The sequence below is a fragment of the Ambystoma mexicanum genome, chromosome 2p (genome assembly GCF_040938575.1).
Source record: "Ambystoma mexicanum isolate Mex_15411 chromosome 2p, UKY_AmexF1_1, whole genome shotgun sequence".
In the NCBI taxonomy this organism is placed as follows: domain Eukaryota; kingdom Metazoa; phylum Chordata; class Amphibia; order Caudata; family Ambystomatidae; genus Ambystoma; species Ambystoma mexicanum.
The window spans coordinates 666188292-666211596 of NC_090923.1; the positions used below are offsets into that span (position 1 = coordinate 666188292).

The 23305-nt window shown below is 48.2% G+C and overlaps 1 long non-coding RNA gene across 1 annotated transcript in view; it reads left to right on the top strand.

Moving 5' to 3' along the window:
• LOC138565916 (uncharacterized) overlaps window positions 1-16746 on the top strand; it is a 44150-nt gene extending 27404 nt beyond the window's left edge. Inside the window, exon 2 of the long non-coding RNA XR_011301702.1 lies at window positions 16425-16746. This is a non-coding gene — a long non-coding RNA (uncharacterized lncRNA). The remainder of the gene's footprint in view (window positions 1-16424) is intronic.
• The last annotated feature ends 6559 nt before the right edge of the window (window positions 16747-23305 follow it).

A 23305-nucleotide genomic window follows, 5' to 3' on the forward strand; every position in this document is an offset into this window, starting at 1 on the left:
TCCCCCCCCTGCTGACCTACCTGACCTACCTGTCTGCTGTACTGACTGGCTGCTTGGCTACCCTCAGAGTCTCTCTGAGTCCAGGCTCTTTCTTTATTGGTCACCCTTGCACTGCCTCCGGGCCTACCATGCACTTAGGGGCTGTAACTGTAACCCTGCAGTCCATTGTTCTCCTTGCACAACCAATAGCTGCTCTGCCCTGGCTGCACTTACTGAGAGCATTGCTGCCCTGTTTTCCCCTCCCCTCTCACTTGCACTTCCCTGCTCCCTTTTCCCTTGCACTTCTCGTTCTCACAATGACACAAGGCCTAGTGAGATCGTTTGTCTTGTCCTCCCTCTATCATCCCTCCCTTGTGTACACTTGTGTACAGGCGCATTATAAAAGACTTGAATCACATCATATCATTTTATCACAGATGCCCAAAAAAATATACAATGCCACAGTAAGAAATGGCTAGACTGGCAGCACCCAAATGCCAATCTAGCCAGGTAATTAAAGTTAGCAGGACTACTTTATCAGAAATGTCCAGTTAAAAGAAAGTCATACCAAACTGAGGAATGACTAGACTGGCTAAATCAAAAAATGCCTCTCTAGCCACTAATATCACATATCATGCCTGCTTAGCCTGGACATGGACAACCATTATGATTTATCACACAATCCTGCCCCCCCACACAACCACTCTCCCTCCCACCCACCACCCCAACCTCCACAATCAGCTCCTTGGCCCAGAATTACCTCTGCATCCCTCTTCCTTGTCCCAGAGCTTTCGTATGAGGCTCCTTGCCTCATAGGTAAGTACTGGGATGAGGAACAGTGGGACTAGGAGTGATGAAGATTACAGGTAGCTAAATCAGGCATTACCTCCATGTACCTCTACCTCTTCCCAGTACTTTTGTATGAGGCAGAGTGCCTCAAACACACGTACTGCCTCGTATATAAGTACTGGGACGAGGAAGAATAGGGCTAGGAGTAAGCAAGGCATTAAACACAAGTAGTAGCGCAACACCATTGAGTTGACTGGGCTTCAGCACTACCCCCCCTGACATTTTGGGCTATATTGACTCAACTTGGCTAACCTTTAGAGCAGTTGCCAGACCGAACAGGACACAGATTTTAAACGGCACCTGGTTTTTGCTGTTAACAAGAACCCAGCAATTACCAACGTAAAGCATTTCACTGTTAGTACCTGCATTCAAATGCCACATTGTTTAGGCGATTGAAATCGTGATGTGGGTTTAGTACTTGCATGCCAGGGGAGTGATTGGAAGGGTAGAGAGGGAACAGGAGACTTATAGGAGAGAGTTAACTGCTTGTAACATTGAATCTGCACTAGAATAGTCTCATTAAAATGCGTAAATAATTTGGATGCGCCCTCACAAATAAGTTTCCCCCTCCCCACCGCATGTGAAGTTAGCGCCTCTCCCAACATTTGAAGGGTTAGCCCCCCGAAATGAAGGTTTTCTTGTGCCCCTGTACACAAGCACACACACCATTCACCTTATACACACCCAGTCATCCACACATTTAAGTGTGCACCCTTTCAACATACACTCACACAGGTAGCCACCTATACATTTATGTGTGCACCCTTTCACCATGCAGGCACACCCCCACAGCCACCCATACATTTAAGTGTGCACCCTTTCACCATACACACACAGGCAGCCGGCTATACATTTGAGTGTGCACCCTTTCACCATAGACTCATACACGCACACCTCATGGAGTTGAGGGGGGGCCCTATTACTTAAAAAAGAAATTGGGGCTCATTACGGGTCCAGCGGTAACCGTGCCGGTGCTACCGGCGGGTTGCCGCCAGACCCATAAAAAATTACTATGGCCTGACTTCCCGGTGCCACCGTGCTATTTCAAGTCTGGCGGCTGGGAAATCAGGTGCCGGTAATTTCGTTAAACCCCAGACTCCACGGGAATGGGGACACAGAAGCACCTGCACCATTGTTAGCGGTGCCGGTGCTTCCGTGACAGGTCTTCCTACCGTGGCTGCTGTGCCTGGCAGGGTCAGACCTGTCGGGCACGGCAGCCCCACCAGGCAGACCTGTAATATGCCGGTCCGGAAACAACAGTGCCTGTAAACTTACCAGCACCGTTGTTTCCGGACCGGCATGGTCAGAATGAGCCCCATTTTTTCTTTTTTAAGTCACTATAACTTCATTAAGAAATTATTTCAGTTAAGGACCGAACCATAATCAAAATAATTTCTTTATGATGGCTGAGTGGCTTCAAAAACAAACAATTTCTTTTTGAAGGCATAGGGTTCCCCACCCCCCCCCCCACCCCATGACATGGAGGCCTCCAGCCTAGGGTCTTCCATGTCATGGGGTACGGGGGCCCTCAGACTTCAAAAAGAAAGTTTCTTTTTGTAGTCACTCTGCCTTCATAAAGAAATTATTTCTGTTACAGAAATGTTCTTTATGAATGCAGAGTGAATTTCAAAAGAAACTTTTTTTTTTTTTAAATATATTTGTTTTTTTTTTTTTTTTTACTGGGGCCCCCTCCCAGCCATGTGCTGGTGGGGCCCCACACACCGCGGGCCCCCCCGCACCGCGGGGGCTGCGGGGGCCCCTGTTACGCCAGTGGATAAATGATGTATCAGTCTGAATTCTCCCGGCACCTTCTTGGGCACCACCCCCAATGGGGATATCACCAAATTACCCGGTAAATCCACAAATGGACCAACCACCCACCCGGCTGCCACTTCCTTGCGCAACTTCTCCTTAACCACATCCCCTTTTTCTTTGGCTGATTTCAGATATTCCGCCCATCTGCGCACCCTCGGACCTTGGTACCCTAACCTGAAACAGTTCCTGAAACCCTCCCCCAGGATCTTCGCCCCCTCCCTGTCCAGACAAAAGCTGAGCCACCTCTCCAGAACCTCTACCTTAACCGGAGTAAAAGCCTTTCCCCACAATCCCCCGTCCTGCTCCCTGCCCCCGCCCACGGTCTCCTTGCTGGAAGCACTGTGTAACCGGGTGCCGCCCAGCATTTCTGGTGCACTCATGTCTGAACCTGCACGCCAAACGCATGCAGCCATCCTTGTTGAAACCCCAACACACTGCTGACTGCTGACCCCGGCGCCCCACCTGCCCCTTCCGGAGCGGGGCGACCAAGAAAGGGCCAGTAAGGCAAGGGTAAGCCACTTGCAGTGTGCACCGACGACGCCGGCCTCGTCGGCGCCATCCATTGCAGCCAGAGGTCCATATCTATCTCCCCCCAAACCGCCTGGCTATCCTCAGCCAATCTTGCCCTAAATTCCTCATCGCATCTCACCCACGCAAAACCTCCAAAACACGTGAAAGCCTTCCTAATTACATCCATATACTTCCACAGTGCTACACACCTCTCTGGGAATTTCTCGCAGTAAACACTGGCGTACATGATAAACGCTGATGTCCAATTCTCTATTGTCACCGGGACTTTCGGACGTAATGCCAACTCCCTCTCCTCTTCCTTCGAACCCTCCTTGGCTCTAACCTCCCTGTGTAACAGCTTGAAAACGTCCACAAATTCACCAGCCAAATCTTATCCTTTGTAGAAGTCATCAAGTGTGCTCCCAATGGTTTAGTGATGCCATATAGGGCAGCTTCTTATCCATCCCTTTACCCTCTGTCTCCTTATCTTTTGTTGCCTGCACCTCCGTTGCCCAGGACTCCATCGCCCCGTCAGTCTGAACCTCCACGGATGACACCTTTCTCTCCCCATGACAAGCCCCAGCAGCCTGCAGGCCCACATCTCTCCTCACCCCTAGCACCCTCACCCCCTCCCCACTTAGCCCCGACCTCGTGTCTCCCCTCTGCCATGCATCTGACCACTCCCTACCTTGCTCACCTCGCTCTGCCCTGCCGTCGCCCGACTGCAGCCTTGCCTCCACACCAACGCCCCTCGTCTCCCTCCTCAATGGGCTCCTGCTGCGGGAAGAAAACATGTCAGAAGACTCGCCTAACCCAATATTCCCGCGGCCGCTCAGCTGCCGCCCTCCATACCAACCCACATCCCCATCCCACCTCAACCCCTCACTCCCTCTCCCCTTCCTCCTAGCCACCCCATAACTCTCATCGCCCCATTGCCACGCATACTCTTCCACCCCCTCATCATCCCCAATGCCATACCAGGGCTGTTGCAAGCACATGCTCGTTCCAGGTAGCTCCTCCTCAGGTGAACTCAGGGCGTCCGCCGCTCCGCTCATTCTCCTTCTTCTAGCTGGGGCCATAAGAACCCCTGCCTGCTCTTCTCTTCCTGGGCGAGGGATCCTCACCTCCACCCCCTGATCCTCCTCGCTAGGAGCCGTGCTGGGCCCTCTAGGCTGCACCCCAATATCCTGTAGAGGGGTCATTCTCAAACCCTCCCTTGGCTATTCCTGACGAACTGTGGGGGCCGCCCCAAACCCTCCACCTGATGCCCTCTTTAATGGGGAGGTCGTTCTGCACCTCTCCCTCTCCTCACTGCTCTCCGGTGACCGCTCCCTCCTGCTCCCCCTCACACTCTTCTGTAGATACGTACCTCCCCAGCCTCTCTGCACCACCACCCCCTTCTGCACCCTGTCTCCCCTCCTCTCTTCCTCAGCCAGGCCCTCACCCCCATGCACATTCCTCTCACCTCCTTCTCTGCCTGCACCCTCTCCCCCGGATACCCTCCTTGCTCTATTTACCCCCTCCCCGACCCTTCTTGCTGCTCTCCTAGAAGTCTCCCTCCTGGACCTCCTACCCTCCTCTCCCAGCCGCAGGGCTACATGGCACTACTGCTGCAAGTGCTCTGTCCGCTGCAGCTCTCCTCTGCAGTCTACCCCCCTCTCCCTCCGTCCCTCCCGTAACCTCCGACACAGCCATCACAAGCTGCGCTTTGGAAGCCCTGCTGATGATCGCCAGGGCCTCCCTCAAAGCCTTGGCATCAATGAGCCCTTGCTTATTAGCCTTCTGGCCCACCATCTTCATACGGCACCCTTCAATACTCGTGGGCCACCCAGATAAAATACTGCTCGCCAACAACCCACACAGACCACTAGCACCCCAACGCGTCAACCGACCGAGGAAAGGAAAAAACTACCAGCGCAACCCGACACAAAACCCCTGACACCAAACAAACCCGAAATACCCCAAGCACCGCAGCCTGACCTCCCCACAAATTCCTGCCAAAAACCCCTCACACCCGCTACTCCCTAGCACTGCCGGCTCCTGCACTGGCCACCCACCCCTTAATGGCCCCCCACTAAGGAGCTGAAACCTGTTAGCTGGAGCCTGGGCCACGCCCCCCCCCCAGAAAAGGAGCCAGACCACGAAAAACCCCAAAACACTAAAACACCTCTTTCCAGCCTCAGCAAACCCGGAAACTAAGGGCAAAATAAATACATAAAATTAAAAATAAATAAATAATTACAATTAAATAAATAAATACAACACGGACTATCCCCAAATACTTGAGGATCCAGGGGACAGAATAGATGAACCCCAACTGAATGACCCCCCAATAAATAACCCTAAACTCAGAATCTCACTATTTAAATGTACAAACGCACTGCCAAACGCAGTGCAAATAGAAAACTACTTTTTTTATTTTTTTAACCCTTCCCAACTGCCAAAATTCCCCCCCCACCAACTGTCCCTCCAACCCTTAAACCCGACTACCGCCCGCGGCTGCTGCCGAGCACCCCAAACCCCTCCCTCACCCTACACCCAGCCCCCTACTGGAGGACCGCCCGCACAGCACCTCGCGCCCTTTGAAGAACGCTATGCGGGCCCACCTAGCAGAACGCTGGTGCGGCCCCTGGAAGAAGACCCCTCCCTGCTGCCAGGACTGAGGCAGACGCCGGCCTGCGAAGTTGCGCACCTCACCCGCCGTACCCCCCAGGTAGACCCGCCAGCGGAAGGCGGCAGCTGCGACCCACCTGGGACCCTCCTCGCGGGCCTCAAAACCCCCGAGCAGGCCCACCAAGCCGCGATGGGTACCCCCCCACCGAAGGTACGCACTGGGACTGCCTTATATACGGCAAACTCCCGAACTCTGCCCACTAACCCTGCAATAATAACTACAAAATGCCTAATGCCAAACGACCAGATGTTTTTTTTTTTTAACACTAAGAAGGCACCCACTCCCTCCGCCAACACTAACCCCTTCTCCTACCTCACCTCCTCCCCTTACACTGACAAATACTCTCCCTCAATGGTCGCCTGCTCTCGAACCTTCCCTGTCCCTTAAATACCCCCCGGGGGCCCCCTTATCACCTCTCAACCTCCTGCTGCGACTCTGGAGAGTCAAATGCCCCCCCACTCCCTCCCGGGGGCCCAATAGGCGCTAAGGGCCTCATAAGCACTGCTGATCACTTTCTTAAAGCAGAACATTTAAAGTGGGTGCAATTTACTGTTGATGGCCTATTTAAGAGACCATTGTTGCGTTAAGAATTGTAAAGGGGCATTTTTATATTGAAAGCACATGCAAAGCAGCAGTTAGCTGCCTAAAATCTGTGCCTTGAGCCAGCACAATTAAACATATTGCACAAAACCATTTTAGCTATTTTCCTTATTTCCACATGTTTATATTTACCAAGCCAAGAAGCGGTTAAGTAGAATGTAATATTTTCCACATACATATTATACATGAAGCATGCAAGCGTGCCATGAATATTTACCAAGGATGTGACAAGACAGGTTGTCCTCCTGGAGACTGGAGGGGATATTTTCTCTGCTTCTGGCCCTGTACTGATTTTCAGGGCACAAGTCGATACATGTGGGTGGACAGCATCAGCTTACTTTCTTCAACGGGTAGACGCAACCCTGGTTGTGTGTTTTTAAGGCCAAGATTAAAAATAAGTTTGCTTGCTCAAGTGTTCAGCTACTTGGATTTCACACCAGATTGTCATGTTTCCAATACACACACGTATCCACACAAACACATAAAAGTGCCATTAAAGCGCACGTCTCATGTTTGGATTTTGTTTTCTTTGGAATATTTCATTATAAATTGTTGGGCTTAAAAGTGGGCACCTTTTATACTTTGCTAGTGTAGTTATTCGAAATTCTCCTCTTGGATTACAATGGGTTCGCTGCGGCCTACATATGAAGTGGTTATTATCTTGTGATGATATCAAATGCAAATTAAGGGGCCCGCACTAATTGACCGCCCTTGGACCCGCGAACCCCAGGGCGAGTGTCATAAATTACTACAGACGTTTCAACCGATGCTGCTGAGAAAGTATGCCATGGAATGCATTATTTGCAGTATAGTTTACTGAAAACACCCCCTTGCTTAATACTCTAATGTACTATTCTGAAAAGTAAAGACTTGTTTGATTGTGGGCCACTGTTTCATTGGTGCCCGGACCGATTTGATGTCTCAATACGACCCTGAGCAGGAGAAATGTTCGATAACAATAAAACCAGTTATTACAGCACGCACTCAAAAATCATGTAGTTTGAGCTAAAAAAAATCATTAGTAATGATAGAATAGGTGTTTGTGGGGTGAGCAGGTACAAAGTATTTGAAATCCCAGGTTGGGCTTGAACCCCTGAGTCGTCCCATAGAATGTGGTTGGAGGAGGGGGTGCATTTTATTCGGATGGTTTACAAATAATCTCCACTGTTCAGGACAACAACGTATTCTCAAAAGTACAACTTTGTCTGCATAATGTGTGGCGAAATGTACCGATTTGTACTTGTAATCTTCATTACACTTGGTACTAGTCTTCCTCGTCACGTTCCTACTGTGACGAGGAAGACGGACGGGGGGGGGTAATGGCATTTGGTGCATGTATGTGCAGCAATACGTGGACCCAAAAAGGCGCGCATGTGGACATTTATGCGGCGTCAGCTGCCTTCGTTTCCCCTACATAAACATGTGGCGAGCATGCAAGGGGAAGGCTGCCACCTAGTGTAGAAACACGGCACTAGTCAAATAGCCATGCATTTTAATAACAGTATTAGTCCGTGTTATTATGTCTTCCTGGTCTACTTTTCGAAATGGTCGCTGGAGACCCTCTGATTTTGTATGTCACTGAACATTCGGTGCGGGAGATGGGGCGTAGCAAGCTGGAAGTCTCGGCTGGGCAGCGCAGCACGAGGAGTGACAACAGGAAAGAGGGGGAGGATGGTCGAGCTTAAGAAAAGGATACCCGGGGGTTGGAGTTTGCATCTATGCATGTATGTGGATTTCTATAGTGCAGGTCTAGGTGGGGGGGTGGGTGGGGGCAACGGCTCACTGAGCAGAAGAGGTGAAGGGTTCATTGAGGGGAGGGGGCAATGCAAGTGAGTCCAGCCGGGGTCCCAGATCAGTGCATGACAATGTGGTCTTTGAAAAGCAGCGTCTTCATCTCTTTCCTGAAGCACATGAGGGAGGAAGCTTCCCTGAGCTCTCTTCTGCTGTGAAGGCCATAGGAGATGAGGAATATTACAGGCAGCTAGGACAGGGCCTTGGCCACCATTGCCCACTGGTGGAAATGGAAACAAATTGGTGGGGGATCCCACAAGGGCCGGGATGGGGGCGGAGTTTGGGGGTGGGGCGTGCGGTGACCGAGGAGGCGGCGGGATTAAGGGGAGCGGAGCTGAGAGTTGACCACCGATCAAAGGAAATGTCCAAAATAATAGTTTAAAACCGCTCAATTTCTTTCATGCTGCTTCATTTCCAAACTATATATTAATTCTACTTTAAACCACTTCCATGGCACTGGTGAGGAGTTACTTCACGATGCGGATAATAGTTTTGACCAGTGTTGCTCAGTAAATATGTTTTAAAATCCACAATTTGAATCCCATTTTATAAAAAATAAAAAAAACCTTGGTAACTTTTTCTTTTACTTGAACCACAGCCGGCACAGTTCGTGCAGCTCCCCTCTGAAAGCAGTTGGGTGGCTGCATCGTATGTGTGTGTTAATAGGGGTATGTATGCAATGTTTGTCAGATTCCTGTATATTTATTTATGTAATGTTTGTCAGATACAGGTATCAGACAAAAATTGCATAAATAAATAAATAATCCGGGTCCATGTATCCGACAAACATTGGATAAATAAATAAATAAACCGGGTCGTGGCTGAGGACCGGGTCGTGGCTGAGGACTGTAACTTCATCTTGTGACCTCTTGCATGGGGTCACCAGAGGAAGTTACAGTTTGCTCACAGGCGCTTTTTTTTCCCTTCTTCCCAGCTCAGAGCAGTGGTTTGAGGCGGCTGACTCTGGCTGGATCCCGTGATCTGGCTACACTTCTGGTGCTGCATCTCAGATCCAGCGAGAGCCAGCCCAATGACCAGCGCTGCCATTGCCTTGATGTGACAGTCAGCCATTGCAGCTCCTTCAGAATGGCCATCATATGGTCATGTTTCCATGCACTTGGGATGAAACCTGCTGCTGGATGGCTTCCTAGAGGGCCCGGCAGTGCTTTAAGTGGGGAAAGAAATTGAGGGGGTCCCTCATTTGGGGGCGTGTATTGCCTGATGGGTGTGGCCTAAAACTTGAATGTGTGGCCTAAAGAAGAGCATGAAAAAATGAACAGGGGTGGTCTCGTCTACATAAATAAGCGCTTTCTGCAACACTGCTGGTACAACCAAAACGTGTGGTCCTAGGCAAATTATTTAATTTCACTGTGTCTTATCTGCAGCACTTAAAGTCCTGGTGTAGTAAATAGTGACAAGAGTGCGATATAATACTACAGTATATAGCAGTGTAGCCCCACAGTGTACAGTAGCGCCTCCTCCATTTGAGACTATTTTGTGAGTCCCCTCTTGCGAATGCAGAAATTACAAGAACCAGAATGTAAAGTTGAGGAATCATAGAATCCAGTAGTGGCTCATCATTTCATACCTGAAATGGGACAGGTTGTGTTTTTGAGTAATCATAACCAGTTTTTCAGAATGTTTTTTTTTAATTACAGAAAGTCAAAAACCTAAACAAATCTAGCTAGGTCCCAATGGTACAACGGCCAGTCAATCCTGAACCACTGCTACCTCTGTCCTATGGAGGCCCTAAGCCACTCCAGACATGCGTGAGCCTCATTGGTTGTCATGAGTGAAGCACAGCCAGGAACTCTGGGCACTGCCAGCTAAGGGCCACATCTAAGCATAGCCATGCCACCCAAAGCATCTTTCCATCTAACACTTTTTGGTGTTGTTCATTTAGTGAGTTCACTTAAGTGGGCCAAAAAGGGATACCCTGCTCTTTTTGCATACTGAACCGAGCCCCACACAGTCCAAATATGTCGGGGGTTCCTTGGTTTCCCTGCAGAGTGGGGCATGAACTTGCATTTAGGATGGATAACTCTCGGCAGTGGCAGGACGAAGACTGATTTGCATTTGATTGGTACCCTTGAGCAATGGTCCCAATTGACTTAAAATTCTGGAATGGAAGATATCTTGAGGAATTGCCAGTGGCTATGATTAATTAAGAGCTTTCCATCCACCAAGGTAAGCCGAGACCTCGCTTCAAGCAAGGCTGAAACATGTCTGGGGTTGCGCTTGGGGTTGACAGGATGTGTTCTTCAAATACTGTCTGCAATGACATCAGGGCCTCAAGGTGTGTTTCAATAATGTTCGATAGAGGTAACTTGTAGAGTATAATGCTCACACTTTACACTTGTGAGATATGGTATCACTAGAATGATGTTTTTCTTTGCCGGTTGAATTTTAGAAACCTTCAGTAAAACATCACAAGTGTCTTAAGTGACGGATTCCTCGTGTTTTAGCAGCTGTTTTTCAAATCCCAATCAGTAGGATACTGTGCCGCCCTTTGAGGCATTATTGGTCTGCCTGGCAGGTCACTCCATGACAGGCTTTCCGTGAAGTGAAGGATTTCAGAAGCTAATGTCTCCGCCCTGGAGTTAATGGGTCAAACATGAACACCCTTTTGTCTCCACTCCTGTTGTGCCTGTTACAGTGCACGGCTGAAAAAAAGCAATTCTATGTCAAGACCGGAGGCTCCCATTATGCTTCTCTTTCTTTATTAATTAATTAAAGAAAGCGCTCAGCAGCAAGATACATTATTATTATTTTTGTTAACAGAAAAATATATCAGAGTAAACTTAACAATGAAATGATGTAAACTGTCTTAAGGGTCTGTAAACAAGTAAAACTACATTTCCCAGAGGTCTGAGGAAAGGTTCAGCACAAGGTCACCAACATGTGACCAGCATCCTCCAATGAACGGCCAAGTCCCCACATAAACAGCCTTGAATATGATGCACTTCCTCTTTCTTTGCTGCTCACAGCAAGAGATAAGTACATCATATTCAATTCTGTATCATTATCATTTGTCGTGTTTGTTGCACCTTTAATATATTTTCTCGTACTGATATTTAAATTTGCTGACTTGGCGGCGCTCGTAAGAATTTGTGTATATTACGCCCTTCGAGCGATTTTATTACGTGCTTTCCTCTCCGACGCCAGCTACTTCCTGCTGGCGTCGGAGAGCACTGCGCGGCAAGAATAATTATATTCTTCGACTTTTCGAGCCGTGTATCTGGTTCTGCGAGGGCTCGCGAACCCTTGCCCGCGTCTTGATGCTTCCGTGTGGAGGGGAAGCTTAGGGGAAGCGGCGCATTTAGCCTCCGTGTGTCCGCGGTGCCATCCGTGGTCACCAGAGGGAGCACCTGCTCCTGCAGATGCTCTTTTCAGCTCTCTGACGCTCGCAATCGCATTTTTCATTTTTCGTTTCATTTACATAACGAATTTGCGATCGCGGGCACCAGGAACTGATTTCATTCACCTCATCGAACCACCTCTTAAAAAAAAAAAAAAAAAAAAGCTGGAAGCACAAAGGAAGCGAGACAGACACATTTATACTGCCCTTTGACAGGGCTGGTTTTCATTAAGACTCTACTAATATCTGTTGGCTTGAGAGAAGGTGGTCTGTGCCCACAGGCATAAAGAAAATAAGAACATAGATATAAAAAAAAAAGGGGAGTACAGAAAGGTGCTATTGAACATCATGGCAGCGCAGTACTTCGCTCATGAGGACCAGGATTGGCCCGAATATGAGGAGGATACCTATGAACTTGATGAAGTGGCGATGGCAAGCAGCCTAGAAAAGGTACTGGTTTTCACTGTGGAGACCAGCATCAGGAGAGCTGTATCAGAGATGCTCCTGCCTATCCAGCAGCGCCTGGACACCATGGAGGAGCAGCTACAAGAAAACTCCCTACCAAGCAAAAAGACTCAAAAGAGAAAGCACCTTTCGGAAGGGGGATGTATTCCGGCTCGAATGAGTAAAGGCTCTGCAACCCCCCCCCATCCAGCCAGAACCCGCCACTGCTGCCCTTTCAGATGCCTTCTCCAGGCTGAAAAAGGCCTTTTTCAATAGGAAGGAGACCCCTTCCGCTGATGGACCCTCTTGCCCCGAGGAAGAAAACAGGGGCACTAGACCCTCTAGCCCGGAAGGATACCAACAGGGCTTGGATCAAGAAAGTTGCGATTACAACAGTCTGTCTCACGCTTCTTCCCATGAAGACATTCAAACATTAGGGTCACAACCCTCTACTTCAGGGATTGTGGCAGGCCCCGTCCCTAAGCAGGCAGTCAATGACCTTTCTTCTTCCAAGGAGATGTTTTACCCTGAAGACCTAGTACACCCCAGATCTTCTGACTGCGAGCCATCTTTAAGAACAACAGAATACATTAAAGACAGGCTGCGCAAGCCTTTAGAGAAAGAAGTTTGAGCAAAGCTCCGAGCAGAATGCCCACGACCAGTAATCCCAGGCAAAATAGTCCTGACACCGGAATTGGATTCCAAGATGATTACCTTTCTGGGCAAGAATGTCAAGGATCCAAGAAAAGGCATTGATCGTGCCTGGAAGTCCTGCCAGGACAAGGTGCTAGACATCATCGGTCCACTAGCCAAAATGATGGATTTGGCTGAAGCATCCATCGCCTCTGGTACTCCTGTTGACCACGCGATACTTTCAGGCTGGGCTCAGAGAGCCATTTGTTTGCTGGGCAATGCCAGTTGCGCCATCTCAGCGAAGCGCCGCAAGGGCATCCTTTATAAGATCGATGCCAAGCTCTCTGAATTAGCAGACATTGAGTCAGGAGCTGCTGCCCAAGGTCTACTGTTTGGCGACTCCTTCGTCAAGGAAATGTCTAAATTTGTGGGCACTTTTACAGCCCTTGACAAAGCACAATCATCAATCAAAAGAGTTTTCTCTGCAAAGGTTTACGCCAGGGCCGGTCGAGGTAGAGATTGCTCGGCCGGCCGATACTCTATTAACAGAAGACCTCAGTAATCCAGGGATCATCAGGCGTGGCAGGATCGCACAGGCACCTTCTTCCCTTTGAGGGGGCGAGGAAGAGGCCGTAGCTGGAGGAGAGCCGCCCGGTATCCAGCACAACAACAACCCTCAGGTCAGTCTGCCTATTGCAGCGCCCGCACCATTAACGCATATAGGAGGGAGGCTAGCTCTTTTTGCGCATGCATGGGATTCCTTATCTGGGGACGCTTGGGTCAGGGACACAGTTCGCGGCATGCGCCTGGAATTTGTTGCACAACCTTTTCAGATAGGTCTTCTCGTTCCGAACACAATGTCCAAGGAGGACGAGGTAGCGTTGGACAAGGAAATTGAAGTTCTAGCATGAAAACAGGCGATTCATCCCTGCACAAGTCTAGGTTTTTTTTTCAGCCCCATATTCCTAGTACGCAGGAAACAGAAAATGCGGCCAGTCATAAACCTCAAGGCCCTCAAAGACTTTGTCGTTTACCGACACTTCAAGATGGAGGGTATTCACATGCTCAGGGATCGCCTGAGACCCAACGACTGGCTTATGCGTCTGGACCTGAAAGATGCGTACCTTGCGGTGCCCATACATCAGGACCACATAAGCTACCTAAAATTCTCCTGGAAAGACCGAGACTAGGAATTCACGAGCCTGCCTTTCGGTCTCTCTTCAGCTCCTTGGGCCTTTACCAAGCTTCTGAGACCAGTGGTGGCACATCTAAGGGAACAAGGCATCAGACTGATAATATACTTGGACGATATTATCTTCATGGCGCAATCACAAGATCTGGTAGAGCAGCACACCAAGCTGGCCATAGACCTTCTTCACAGCCTCGGATTCCTCATAAATTAGGAGAAATCGTTCCTCCAGGCATCCAAAAACCTAGAGTTTTTAGGATTCGTCGTCGACAACGAAGCGGCTCAACTCCGTCTTCCGGCGGCCAAGATTCACTCCACCAAACGGGAGATCCGCAGACTCCTGCAGAGGGACGATATATCTCTGCAAGACCTAGCGAGGGTGATAGGACTTCTCTCCTCCTCCATCCAAGCTATCTTTCCTGGACCTATACACTATCGAGAGCTGCAGAGGATAAAAGGATTGCATCTAAGACATGGCCTCTCCTATTCACAGCGGCTGACCCTATCACCAGAAGCGAGAACGGAACTCGATTGGTGGCTCATACACATGGAGGCCTGGAACGGCCGGGCAATCTTCGGATCCGCCCCAGACATAGTGATAGAGTCAGACGCCAGCCATCCCGGCTGGGGAGCGAGATGTGGTCCGGTGGCCACAGGAGGGACATGGTCACCGCAGGAACTCGGTATGCATATAAATTGCCCAGAGCTCTTAGCGGGTTCCTTCGCAGTACGCTCCTTTACCAAAGACAGAGTGAGCTGCTGTATCTTACTGAAGATGGACAACATCTCAGCGGTAAAATACATCAATCATCTGGGTGGCACCAAATCTCGGCCCCTAGCAGAACTGGCCATAGATTTCTGGCATTACTGTCTGGAGCGCCGGATTTCCGTAACAGCAGAATATCTACCGGGACTTACGAATGTAGTAGCGGATTGGTACTCCCGACATGCAGTCGATTACAGCGACTGGAGGCTCGACAGTGAAGTCTTCCTTCGACTTCAGCAAATCTGGGACCCCATGTCCAAAGACCTGTTTGCCTCATGCCTGAACACTCAACTACCAGTGTTCTTCAGCTGGAATCCAGATCCAGCAGCGACTGCGATGGATGCTTTCCTCCAGCATTGGACCGAAGGGGTGCACAATGCCTTTCCCCCCTTCAACATGATCGTGAGGACCCTGGCGAAGGCCCGTCAGGAACAATCGGAATAGGTTCTGGTAGCCCCGGTCTGGACCTCTCAGACCTGGTATCTAGTTCTTCAGGAACTTTCTTCGGATTTTCCAATCCTTCTACCCCAATTTCCGGATCTCCTGCTGGATCCTGCAGGATGTCGCCACCCACTCCTCCTTCAAGGATCTCTAGTCCTAGCTGCCTGGAGGATTTCAGGTCTAGGTGGAGAGTCCCAGGCATCTCTCACATGGCAGTTAGCCTCATCGCGGAGATTTGGGCCCCGGCCACTCTCAAAAGATACTCTAACTCATGGAACGCCTGGAGGAGCTGGTGCCAAGACAAAGGTTTGCATCCAGTTTCAGCGCCTTTGAAGGAAATTCTGAATTTCCTGGCATCCCTAGTGGAAAGGGGCCTAGCCTACAGAGCTGTTAACGCATATCGCTCTGCTATTTCAGCAGGCCACGGCCCCATACAGGGAATTCCAGCTGGTGAGCACCACCTAGTCTGCAGGTTGCTTAAAGACATCAGACTTACTGTTCCACCCCCGTCTCGATAAAGTGAACTATGGGATGTCAACAAAGTGTTGAATCTTTTTCTATCTTGGCCAGATAATAAGGAACTATCTCGCACCGCCTCATCCGGCAAGCTCACTACACTGCTCTGCCTCGTCTCCTGCAGGAGGGTTTCTGATTTCAGGGCCCTCGATCTAGCAGGCAGAACCTTTTCCCCCGATAGCATAGTGTTCCACATACATAGAAGGACGAAGTGCAACTCAAGGGTAATCTCTTATCCAGCCTTCAGAGAACAGGCTTACGAAGAGGTTACAGCTCCCCTCAGAACCTTGGCCGACGGGCAACTTCTAATAGCCTCACGCAAGCCGCATAAGAAAGTTTCCACCCCAACCTTAGCACGCTCGGTGCGGTGGACTTTAACCCAAGCAGGCATGGTTACCTTGCACTTCGGAGCCCACTCCGTGAGAGGAGCTATGGCTTCTAAGGCTTTCCAAGTCGGAATCCGTTTGGAAGACATCATGAGAATGGCGGATTGGGCAAGCGAATCGGTATTCAAACAGTTCTACCTGAAACCGGTAGAACAGCCGGCATCTATTGTGGTAAGTAAGCTTTAAACTAGCATAATGGGAGCCTCCGGTCTTGACATAGAATAAAGATTTTCCATAATAACTTACTAGAAGTCTTAATTCTATTAAAGACACGGAGGCAAGCATTATCCCACCCAGCCAGAAATTAGAATGTACAATGTTCAGAGATTATGGATCTGTTTTGATGACTTACATAATTTTGAATGCATTACTGCTTTGTTCAGATAACGCAACGTATTTCTCTTCCACCCTTTTAAGGGATATAGGGATGTAATATACATGCTCTAACTGTAATTATTTCTTTCTCTCGACAGCGTCTACCGATAAATCCGCCTAATTCCTGGAACTATTTTACCTACTGTTTGGAGTTGTCATCAGTTGCGAACATTTTCAGTCAAGTTCGCAGCTCCGAAAGAGGAAGTGCATCATATTCAAGGCTGTTTATGTGGGGACTTGGCCGTTCATTGGAGGATGCTGGTCACATGTTGGTGACCTTGTGCTGAACCTTTCCTCAGTCCTCTGGGAAATGTAGCTTTCCTTGTTTGCAGACCCTTAAGACAGTTTACATCATTTCATTGTTACGTTTACTGTGATATATTTTTCTGTTAAAAATAAAAATAAAATAAATATATCTTGCTGCTGAGCGCTTTCTTTAATTAATTAATAAAGAAAGAGAAGCATATTGCTCGCCTCTGTGTCTTTAATAGAATTAAGACTTTCTAAGTTATTATGGAAAATCTTTATTCTTACTCTCAGCCGTACGCTGTAAAAGGCACACCAGGGAGTGAAGACAAAGGGTCTTAAATGGGGGGGACGCTGTGCGTTTCCTGAGCTGTGACTAACACAATGTGGATGAGCAGTTCTGAGTGTTTGACAGAGAGGGCATGAACTATAAGAGGATGGCTTAATCAAATCCTGCGCACGAGGCCAGGATGTGGAGGAGTGTTATTGATTGTGTCAAAAGTAGCACAATTCTTCTTCAGGCCGCATTTTGAGGAGTTGTGCTGTTGTGTCATTTATATTCACGGATATTTTTGGTGCATTTTATCTATTGGAACGGACATGACAGAGGCAATTAGTTTTGAATTGGTGTGATGTAAATATCATCCCTTGCAGACACGTGCACAGAGGCACGCCCACATTCACACACGTGCACACGCACACACAAACACATTGGGAACGAGGGAGTGAGTTAAAAAAATGTCCCGTGATCATTGGTTGTGACGATTGTTAAAAGAGGACAAGCGCAGGACAAGATTGAGGTGACATTTTCGGGCCAGTGTGGAGAATGAGGGGTAACATGAAGGTGAATGCGGTAAAGCTTCGGGAGGATAGCTCATGGGCAACATGCTCACCTTGGAAGCAAGACAACACAGAGCAACACAGGTTCGATCCCTGGGTCCGCGCTTAGAAACCCCTGGGTGTTAAGCGCGTTATAAATAACCAATAACAAATAAAGGGAGGGCTGTTGCAAGAGCATGAAAGTGGGGAATTGTTGATAATCGGACAATTTTTACTTGTACTGAGAAAGTACATGAACAGGTAGAGGTGAAGTCAAAGGATGTCTCCACTCACGTTGCTGATGTTAAACGTTGGCAAGAATGGCACGGAGCTGGACATAGGTTTCATCTCAAGAAAGGCCGCAGAGGGAGATTTGAAGGACTGGAGAAGGGGGTCCTGGCTATTGGGCACTTCTGTTGGCCAAGAAGGTACGGACGGGGGATAAGAAACTCGCGACCATTAACAAAGCCAACAAGGAAGTCACACGGGAGGATACATCGTTATAGAAGTACAATAGGGAGAGACTACTTGGGGACACAGTGAAGTCAGTCAGAGGATGCTTTATTTTAGCCACAAAACCAGCAATATATAAATACATACAGCAATGTAAAACTTAATAATTATACAGCACACATATTCAATACAAACGTTACCTCCGATGAACGCTCCATCATTAAAACAACCTCTAAATTGAAGAAAAAAAAAACATCAAGTTGCAAAAAGGCATTTCATAGACCATTTTTTGCGCCATTTCTTTTTTGCTATAAAGTGCATCTTGCTGAATGGGGCATTATTGGTTGTGGGTGTTCTCGCTGACTTTAATATTTCTTTTCTTCCATGCCTTGGCAATGTCTTCATCGATGCAGAGAGAGTCTTGTTTTGCATAGATTTGAAGCAACACCTAAGGTCCTAGCTCCATGATTCAAGAAGTAATTGCTCAGGTTATATCTGCGTATCCGTAGATATTCAGGGCAAAGAAACAGGAAATATTTGAGGGTGTCTTTCACACTATCGCCAAATGGGCAATGCTCTGAGGCCGCGCCATGCCATCGATGTATCAATGGCACCAGTGGAAGTGTGCCTAGCCTCATCTTCATATATATTGAGCATGTAGATTTAATGTAGGCTGGATACCTTTCAGGCTGCAACCCAAAGAGAGGCATTTATTAATCCTCTCTGCATGGGAGCACTCATAAAAAGGATCCTTTACTGCATGATACGCATTGCCGCGCGCCCTGCTCGCGTTCTCCTAGAAATGTCCAAGCTTCCAGAGAAACACAGCCTCATTACACGGTAGGTGCTAAACCATGGTGCTATTAGCAGCATCGTTCATGCCGGTAATTTACCGATTCTGCCATGGCGGAATGGGGAATTACCACCCCATTCCGAGGTTGGCGGGGCGGTAATTCCCCATGCCGCCATGGCCCTTCCCCATTCCCATTTTTGCCCCATAGGGAGTAATGGGAATGGGGAAGGCGCTAATTACGGTACCGCAAATTGCGGTACCGTAATTAGCACCAAGGTCCCTTTACGGGTCCCTACTTTAACGGCTGGTCTACACCAGCCGTTAAGGTCGGGTCCCGCAAAGGGACCTCGTAGTAAGGCGGTAAGGGTTAACGGTCACGGTAGCATTACCGGTGACCGTTAACCCTTACCGCCTTCCGTGTAATGAGGCCCACAGTATTGATCTGATGTCAACAAGCAGTGGTAGTTTATTAGCTCCCGGGCAGCGCATCAGATACCTTAAAGCTCCTCAGAATTCACCAATTCGCTGGTTGTCTCAAATATTTGCCCAATAAAGTAGCAGTTTCAATACTGCAAAACCTTCTAACGGTATTTGTCGTATTTCAAACGATACCAGCACATTCGGTGCACTTTTTGGGAAAAGTAATAACTTTTTCAAAAAGTTGTGTTCTGTGGTCGCCAAATCCTTTATATTCCTATGAGCACAGAGCTCGGCACCATATGCCTCTGCGGTCACTGCGGTCACTGCTTGGACTCTATACACCTCCATCGCCGGCTTGACAGAGTTACTGCGAAAAGATTTTGCGAATCTCAGAACCGCATCACTTCTTTTCCTCAGAGTTGCATTCGCTTTGTCAATGTGCTGATCCCCCTTCCCATTGCTTGTCAGCCTTATCCGAAGATAGTCAAAGAAAACCAAGAGTTGGGACTCAAAAATGAGGGCCAGGACTGTAGGCAGCACCATAGTAAACTGTGTTTGCCATGTGTTTCCTGCCCTGAATAGTACTGATGGCATCGTTCTCCTGCTAACAACCTGCAGGCAGTGGTGGAGCCGCGGGGGCAGGGTGCCTCCCAGCCTCACACCCCCTGCCCCCCCGCACCATAAGCTGCCTCCTCCGGTGACTGCAGAGCGATAGGTGGCAGAGAAAGCCTGATAATGTCTACGAGCAAACTTTATTTGACAGGTCCTTCGAAGTACGCTTAAAGAATAGAATACTGTGAAAGCATCCAAGAACGTCATCATTAAATACACATATATGAAAAACCTTTTAACAAGAAAAAAAAACATGGACAATAAAATCGTACAAACGACCATGGGCATGCCTCCCTGGGTTCGATTGTAACGACACTACTGCAGCTGCTTTGAAATATTCTGTATAATTTGCTTTCAGGCAAACACCCAGCAAGTGGGAACTTGTCTTTGGGTTTGCAGCCCACGGATCTTAAATCTGTGCAATTTCAACGTTTGTGATATCACTTGCTGAAGTCGATCGCCGAATGTCAAAATACAGAAGCGGGTACTATTGCCAACGCTACTTGCATACACATTCAGTGTATGAGGGTGGCATGGTGAATAGAACGTTACAGGAAAGGAGGGCATTTTATCTGTAATTCAATAATTAGAGTTTGTGGGCGACCTTGCTATTTTATTTATGATATCCTTAACACGATGTTCTCGATCTTATGCACCTGGGCCCATGATTTAGTTACTGAACTGAATCCAGCCTAAGACGTTCCTTGTCAAGGCAGTCCCTCCCTCCTGTCACCTGCGACCCCATTTGCCTTTTCCACACCATCCTGCTTTAAACGTTCTCGCTACTTTAACACGTCACTTCCGCCTGCACTGGTCAGTGCGTCTTGTTCTTAAAGGGGGGCAGCTCTCAGGTTTTTCAGAGCAAAACAAAGGAATTTAGCTGCTTTACCCACGTCTAAAAATCAAAGTCCAAAGGAAGTCAGCTTGCGCTTGGAGTAACCCTCGCTAGGTTGGCACACGAGTCAAGTCAGCAGAGATTGTCAGGGGTTATTGTGCATTCTGGAAAAGTGGCCTAATAAGGGGTAAGATCTGAAATGGTTTAGGGTGGGGGTGGTAGGGCCCTGCCTGAGGGGTGGCTAAGGGGGGGCCATGGCCACCCTTATAAAAACTCTGCCCGCACGCCCCCCACCGGCCTGCCTGCCTCTTGTGTTTCTTTTGATGTGCCACCACAGAGACCTCATCAGACCACCCCTGTGAAAAATGTCTGGGGGCGCCACTGGGTACTGCCTGTGGCTATCACTGTCCTGGGCCTTGCTATCTGTCCTTATGAGTTCTTAGGCCGTAGGAGTACGAGCGGTGTCCCTAGGAGCCGGATTAGAGCACAAAGGCAGGTAGGAGGGGGGGGGCTCTGAAGAACATGTGGGGTTTTAATGCTTTCTTGATGTGCAGCTTTTCAATTCGTCTGAGTTTTCCTGGGAGGCCATTCCATGGAGCCCCCCCTGGGAGGCCATTCCTTGGAGCCCCCCCTCCTGTCTTCCCCCTTACAGGTTCTTTTTAAAAAACATTTAAATTATGTTTTATAGTTTGCATACAAACTTTTAACATTTCATTTAACTAAAATATTACATATCTTAAGAAGCAAAAGTAAAAATCACGGCTTGTCGTTCATGATTTTTCCCCAGAATGGAATGGTCCTGAAAATAAGCAATTTGTTGTTGCTGGTTAGTATCTCTGACCATCTTTCAATGGTATTATACTGAACTCGTTCTTGAGGTAGCATGCCTCCGAAAAACTTTCCTTTATTGGTAGTTCATTATAATTTGCTGCATAGATTCGGTTTCGTCAGAGTGTTTGCAAAATCGACAGTTTATGTTCTCTGGAGGCAGTTGTTTTGTTTTTAACAAGATATTCATTAGTTGGCAGAGAGTTTAAGCGAAGTCTAAGGAAAGTGTCTCGTTCGACGACATGGAAATTTTGTTAGGTACTGCGGTAATTCATTCAATGCTCTGAATTCCATTGTTAAGTTCAACGAGATTTGGTATTGTGCCTTCTCATCGCCGGTCTTTATCCAGTCATTCTGTGGAAACCTCTTTTTTGCTTCCGTAGGTCTGTTTATGTGTGTTTTGGATGTTATCTCATATTTATTTAGGAGACAGAGCCATGAATCTTTCCATCTATTCAAAGGTGTGTCATTTGATGCTTTAGATTTGAATCTAAATAACGTAATAGCGGGCATGTCTTCATCAGAGATGATCTTTCTGTAAAAATCAAGATGTTTCCAATTAACGATTGATTCCAAAGATTGAAGTGCCAACTCGAATTGAATTCTTGGCATAGGAAAAGACGACAGAAGAGAGGTGATCTTACGCCAGAATATTCCTTCGAGCAGAGTCCATATTTGGCAGGATATGATAATTATGGCTTCACTTCCGTACGTTAAGATTGCAACCACTTTTTGCCAGTAGAATGCGATTATGGGGCCCATTGAAAATTGGCTATATTTCCTGTGCAAGACCATGGCTTGCCTAGCAAGAGAACAGGCTTTGATTTTCAACTGGTCTGACCATTGTACTTCAGTTGTTGATTGGTTAAGCCAGATGCCAAGATATTTTATTGTTTTAACTGGGTCAAGTTGAGTCGATTTTAGATGTATATGGACTGCTTTGTCTTTTCTGTTCTTCAAAGGACCTAGGCACCACCAAGGGGTGGCTAAGGGGGGCCATGGCCACCCTTATAAAAAGACTGCCCCCCCACCAGCCTGCCTGCCTCTTGTGTTTGCTTTGGTGTGCCACCCCAGTGACCTCATCAGGCCACCCCTATGAAAAATGTCTGCGGGTGCCACTGGGACCTACCTGTGGTTATCACTGTCCTGGGCCTTGCTATCTGTCCTTATGAGTTCTTAGGCCGTAGGAGTACGAGTGGTGTCCCCAGGAGCCGGATTAGAGCACAAAGGCAGGTAGGGTGGGGGGCTCACTCTGAGGAACATGTGGGATTTTAATGCTTTCTTGACGTGCAGCTTTTCAATTTGTCTGAGTTTTCCTGGGAGGCCATTCCATACTGCCCCCCCGCCCCTCCCGTCTTCCCCCCTTGCAGGCTCTAATCAGTGATGCCACAAGGACGTAACCACAGTTTGCCGATCAGAGTTTCCTTCTGGGTAGGTACCATGGTATTCCATGGCAGGGTACTTAGGACCCTATTTCCACGTGGCTGGTCACACGTTGCCACGTGGCTGGTGCACAGCTTTCAGGAGTTCTCGTCTTCGGTTGGGAGCCAGTGTAGTGTTTTTAGCTTGGGCATGATGTCACCATTGTTTTTACTTCGAGGACACACATTGTTTCTTTGTTTGAATCCAGAGTGGTGGTCGTGAAAGAGAGAGCTGGTCTTGCTATACCTTTAGAGTCTCTCGGTTGCTGGATTCTATGGGCAGGTTAGTGATTGGGTGGAAGTTATGCAAGTCGTCATGATTAGTATTGAGTTTTTGTCAGGAGAGTTTGTATTTTTGGCCTCTTTTAGGTAGGTATGCACTTCTTCTGTAAACAAGGTATTAACAAAAGTGTCAAGAGGGACAGAGACGCATTGTGTTAGTTAACATTGTTGAACAAGGTTCAGTATTTACTAACATTTTTACCATAGTGACTTACTTCATCAGTATTTCTAGCGCCATGGGAGAGAAACATTTATAGGATCCTGTGGGAT